The sequence below is a fragment of the Helianthus annuus genome, chromosome 1 (genome assembly GCF_002127325.2).
Source record: "Helianthus annuus cultivar XRQ/B chromosome 1, HanXRQr2.0-SUNRISE, whole genome shotgun sequence".
In the NCBI taxonomy this organism is placed as follows: Eukaryota; Viridiplantae; Streptophyta; class Magnoliopsida; order Asterales; family Asteraceae; genus Helianthus; species Helianthus annuus.
The window spans coordinates 125,883,966-125,890,184 of record NC_035433.2 but is presented as its reverse complement, the minus strand read 5'-3'; the positions used below and the strand labels follow the sequence as shown (position 1 = coordinate 125,890,184).

Below are 6,219 nucleotides of genomic sequence, written 5' to 3'. Positions count from 1 at the left end.
ATTCAACAACCACCAATCCAATATCAATTTCAACCACCTCCACAACAATTTGGGCCTCCACGCATGCAAGTTCAAAGACCAATGGATCCTATACGTCTAAGAGTTCGTTTGGGTGCGCCAAGAAGACATCTTCGAGAACATGCTAGAGATATTGAAGCACATTTTAGACTGGTGATTACTCATAATCCTTCACCGGTAGTTATTCCTCACAATGACCAAGGGAGGACGTTCGAAGTTCGAACCAATTCGTTACAAAGTTTGCCAAAGTATAAAGGTCTAGCAACGGAAGAGCCTTATTTTCATTTGGAGGCTTATAATTCGATTTGCAACACTCTTGGGAGTCAAGGATTTTCGGTTGATGATGTCAAATTGGTATTATTTCAATTCTCTTTGGAAGATAAGGCGAAAAAATGGTTTTAGACCCTACCTTCGGCATCTATCTATACATGGGCGGAAATGCAACAAATATTTTTGGATGAATTTATACCGCCCAAAAGACAAATGATGCTAGAAAAGGGTTGAGAAGTTTTCAACAACTACAAGGTGAGATGTTCCATGAGGCATTTGAACGGTTTAACATGATGATAAAGAATTGCCCTCATCATGGGATAGAGCTATGGGAGTTGATGAATACTTTTCATGAGGGGTTATGTGCCGAAGATGCTCGTGACTTAATGTCTATCACGAATGGCACTTTTGGCACGAATTATGAGCATGACGATTGGGAATTCTTGGAACAAATGGCGGTCACATCAAAAAGAAAAGCTCAATCATCAAGGAGAGCACGACCGGCCATTACCCGAACTCAAGTGCACGCGGTAGACGATGGTAATGTTCAAACTTTTAATCAAATTTATAATGTTTGTGTGCTTTGTAATGAGATAGGGCATGCGGCTGAAAATTGCCAAGGAGTGGAAGGGCAATATGAGGAGGTGAATGCATTGCAAGGGCAAGGCGGGGGTGGTAGAAATTACAACATGAATTCCAATACTTACCACCCCGGTTTACGAAATCAACCGAACTTTAGATATGGGAATTCGTCAAATCAAGCCAACCCGAACTCCCAAGGAAACCAAGGATTTCAAAGGCAATATCAAACGGGTCAAAGCTTTTCGAGTGGAAACGAGGTAATGGAGATGTTGAAGGCGATGCAAATTGAGATGCAACAAAGGAATCAGCTTGATGATGCTCGCATTCAAAAAGACGAAATCCGTGATAAAGCAATTCAGTCGTTGACTACCCAAATGAGTCAACTTGCGAGCGATGTGGCAATATTGAAGAAAGCAAAAGGCCAACTACAAAGTGACACGGTGACAAATCCCAAAAACATTAAAAGTGTTAATATCAATGTGGTAAGTACCGTTCCTAATAATGAATTCAATGAAACATTTTTAACATCTTCTTGTCAAGTGAGTGAAGGTATAGGAAGGGATGTCGAGGTTGAAACGGACAAAGAGCATGGAGCACCACTCGTGCCTATTAAAGTGGGAAAATTAAAAATTCCTCAAGCATTGTTGGAGTACGGGGCGAGTATGAGTGTGCTACCAGGCGATCTATACGATATGTACGACTTTGGTCCGCTTCAAGATATAGACACCATGGTGAGTTTGGCGGATGAAAGTTGGAGGCGTCCACGGGGAATGGTTAAGAATGTTATGATTCGGTTGGGAGAATTCGACTATCCGGTGGATTTTCTGGTTTTAGATTATGTTTCTACCAAAACGGCATCACAACAAAGGGTAATTTTAGGTCGACTGTTTCTTTATACGGCAAGTGCTCAAATCAACTATAGAGACGGGATCATTACTATGACCGAAAAGAACCGTAAGTTGTACTTTGATGTTCATACTAGGGAGATTAGTTATGAACCTATTGAAGAGAAGGGTAGAGAGTCCAGTAACCATATGAAAAGTGTGCATCAAAGAAGAAAAACAAACAAACCACCGGGGTGTGAAAGGAAGTATGAAGGTTCGAGCAGGTATGTAGTTGACTATCCACCGAATGGACATTTGATGGATGCATTTCAACCAATGACAAGCTACAGTGGGGGAGGTGATAGGAACCGATTCTTTGAGCCACCATAAATAGGGGTGGCATGGTCTGGCTGAAGACTCGAAACTTAGCGCTGCTCGGGAGGCAACCCGGGGTTTTATATTGGTCTTGTTGTGTTTATTTTTCTATGTTTCGGGGCCATGGCGACATTCAAGTGTGGGGAAGATGTGCGGATATTTGTGTGAAGGTGGTGATAGGAAGTCGGATTGTCTACAACATCTGTTGTGTCAAACCTCACCAGGTCATTGTACTCTTTCCTTAGTCTTGTTATGTTCTTTAGCTTTAAAATTTTGGTAGTTAGTTTTTTTTTATGTTTTGTTTAAAAAAAAAATTTGAATGGGTTTTAGCGATCAATTCCTTTCAAAACCATACATTGGGGTCAATGTATCCCAAGTGTGGGGATGGGGGGGGGGGAATTTTTGAGAATTTTAAAAAATTTGTGAAACCAAACGAAAAATTGTCGAAATCTGAATACTTGATATTGTTCCACTTGACACACCGACACCCTTTTTTAGTCATTTCTTGGTGAGTGTTTGAGCCACACATGATTATTAAAGATGCTTTCCTTGTTTTGAGTGGCGGTGTGTGTATTGTGTTAATAGAACTTGTGCATGAATGCTTGTTAAATCCTAGAGTTAGCATGCTTGTGAAAATGATAGGGATTTTTAGGTAGCCTCGTCCGAATGTGTGAGAGTGTGGGAATTGGGGGTTGGACCTTATACGTTACATATATGAGCTTGGTATTGTGAGGGGTGGGGGTTTGGTCTTTATAAAGCCATGTTTGAGCCTTATACTATTCGGTTGTGACCCAAACCTACTTCTTACAAAAAACTTTACCAATTGAGATGACCCGGTTTAGGAGTTTAGTTTGTGATTGTTGATGTTCTTGTATATATTGTTGAGTTTTATGTGTTATAAAAAAAAGAAAAGAAAAAAAGAGAAAAATACAAAAAGAGGTATTTAGTTGCAATAGTAGTTGAGAAAGTTGATGAGGCTGTGTATATAGTTGATGTTTGCTTTGTTTAGTAGTAGAAATAAAAACCGGGTCGAATCAATGAGCTACTTTCACACCCCCACTATTTCCTACCTTTATACATAGCCCCGTTACAACCCGAATGTCCTTTTGATTCATAAGCATGCTAAATATTTGATAGGAGGAGATTTGATTTGTATACAAGCTTATTGTCGCACAATCACATATGTGCATTGAGTGTTTTAGCATAATGTGCTAATATTTCTTGTTGCCGAGAGTTGTTGTGAGGGGTGTGTCTTGTGGTATGATAAAAAGTTAGTAAAAGGAAGATACATTTTAGCTTGGTTTGCATGTTGATCGCTTGTGGTTTTGAAATGGTTTTTGAATGGGTTGCTTGGGACAAGCAACGGGTAAGTGTGTGGATGTGACGGGTGGTCCGTAGGACAACCCTTCAGTGCCTTAAAAAGATTAAAATCCCATGCTTTACACGTTTAATTGTTTGAGCTTGGTAACTACTAGTTGTTTGGATGTGCAGGTGCAAATGGAGCTTAAAAGGGAAGGAATTTGGAGCATCAATGAAAAAATAAAATTTTGGAATTGAAGAACTAAGAATAGCACATGATAGAGGATGAAATTACGAGAACGTGGGCGAAAACGGCGAAGAAAATGGAGTTGAAACGAGAAGGTTATGAAGAAAACAAGAAAACAAAACCTGGCGCCGCCGTAGCCTACGGCTCTGGCCGTAGGTTACGGCCCTCACTGGGTCTTCTGGTCCACCGTAGCTCAGTTCTGGCTCACCGTAAGAGTTTTATTGACCCCGTAGCCTATGGCAGGAGCCGTAGGTTACGGCTTTGACCTGCGTAAAAGTTGTAACTGCCCCATTTATTGGTATTTTATGATGTCTTTTGAGTACTTATCATTCCTAATCGGTTACACAACACTTGGGGACGAATTTTGGCTAACTTTTGGAGCTTGAATACTATCTCTATTATTTTTTTTTCATGTTCTTAACTTGTTTGAAGATTAAAACTTGGTTTATGATGTTTGTTCAAGCCATGAGTGGCTAAACATTTTGTGGTCATCTTTGGTGGAAGGTTTTGTAAGACTTTATGCTTTATTTCCTTATTTCTAGAATAACAATCTTGATCTTTATTGAATTGTTTGTTATGGTGTGTGATTGATTGTTAGTAAATTATTGATTCTTATGTTAAACTAATTAGAAACCATACGTTCTTGGTGCCGTTGGCAACCGAGATATCATGGGTATAGTTAGGCTTGGGTAAAGGTTGATTGATCATCGGGTAACAACCTCACGTTCTAGGAATCTGAGTACTTAGTTCCTTTTCATTACTGCAATTGATCACACATGAACTATGTCTATGTAGTTCTTTCTAGTGGGATGTTAGCATAAATGTCAAAGCAAACCGGAAACTAAAGATGATTACTTGTCTCTAATTTGTTTACAACCAACACTTACATTTTGCAATCATAATCGTAATTTTAGTTTTGAAACCAATTCACTCTAATCAACTCTTGACAATTACTTTACTTGCATTTAGTTTAATTTTAGTTAACTTAGATAACACTTTAAATAACACATATTCCACAAACTCCCCGTGTTTGATACCCACTTGCCACTAACTATTTAGTAGTAATTGGATTAAATTTGATTGTGACCACGACATCACGTCGTATATTAATGGAGAAGATAGAAGCTCCATTGAAAGAAATTAACAAAATTAAAAGAATGGTTAAAACAGAAAAGAAAGATCTTTTTTTGTTTTCCATTGGTTTAATGTTTGAAGACATAATGGTTTTGTGTGATTCATGGTTTTGTGTTTATGGGTTTGGGATTGTTGGGAAGGTGAATAGTAGGAGAGTGTAGATGAACATGGTTTGATGGCGGCAAAGAGTGAGAAATTTGGGTGTGTGTGTTTTGGTGTTGGTGTGTGTGTTTTTGAACGATTTGGAACCAAAATTATGATGGTTTGATCAAGAAAAATGGGGGAATAGATGTCTGGTTTATAAACAGGCTCAACCAAAATTATGAAGCTTCGCCGGAGAAGATGAAGCTTCGCCGGAGAAGATGAAGGGAGGGGAAACAAGGTTAGGGGGTAAGATTATAGTTGGAAGTAACAGTAGAGGGGTAATAGTATTATATAAGGTAACTATTAAGGCAAAATTACATTTATGCCCTTTGACCTTATTTGACCGTTTAAAGATAACTCATCATTTGAACTCTCCACAATATATATATATATATATATATATATAGGTAGAGGATCCTGTACACTAAACCAGAAGTGTGAGAAGTGTATTATAACACTATATATAACACTATATAACACCATATAAACACCGTATAATATTATGTGACACCATATAACACCATATAACACTATGTAACACTATATAACATTATATAACAAATATAACACTATATTTTGTCTGATTGCATGTCTATGATAGATGTATAGTGTTATATCTGTTATATAATATTATATAGTGTTACACAGTGTTATATGGTGTTACATAGTGTTATACGGTGTTTATATGGGGTTATACAGTGTTATATATAGTGTTATGATACACTTCTGGATTAATGTACACTATCTCTACCCTATATATATATATATATATATATATATATAGGGTAAGGTTCATGCGAGAACCACCTTTATTGCGAGAACCGCGAGAACCAATGTGAACACAAGCTAAAATAGCTAAAAAAACCTAACCCCCACCCCCCCACCCCCCAAAAACCTAAACCCCCCCCCCCCAAAGCTAAATGCTAAAAACTAAAACCCTCAAAAAACCTAACCCCCCCCCCCCACCCAAAACCTAAACCCCCCTCCCCCACCCCCCAAAAACCTAAACCCCCCCCACCCCCCCCCCCCCAAGCTAAAATGCTAAAAACTAAACCCCCCAAAAAACCTAAAAAATCTAAAAAAATCAAAAAAAAAATCTAAAATTTTTTTTTTATTTTTTTACTATTTTTTATGTTCAAATCGCTACTTTTAGTAGCCAAAAAAAAAAAATTTTTTTTTTTAAAAAAAAAAATTTAAAAAAAATTTTTTTTTTTTTTTGGATACTAAAAGTAGCGATTTTTATATAAAAAATAGTAAAAAAATAAAAAAAAAAATTTTTGGGTGTTTTTTAGATTTTTTTAGGTATTACTGTTTGTGTTCACACTG

General features: G+C 37.6%; 1 non-coding gene across 1 annotated transcript; it reads right to left on the bottom strand.

Moving 5' to 3' along the window:
• Positions 1-504: 504 nt before the first annotated feature.
• On the bottom strand, positions 505-610 carry LOC118482942. Its single transcript, XR_004869299.1, has one exon. It is a non-coding gene; the product is annotated as a small nucleolar RNA R71 (small nucleolar RNA).
• Between the last annotated feature and the right edge of the window lie 5,609 nt (positions 611-6,219).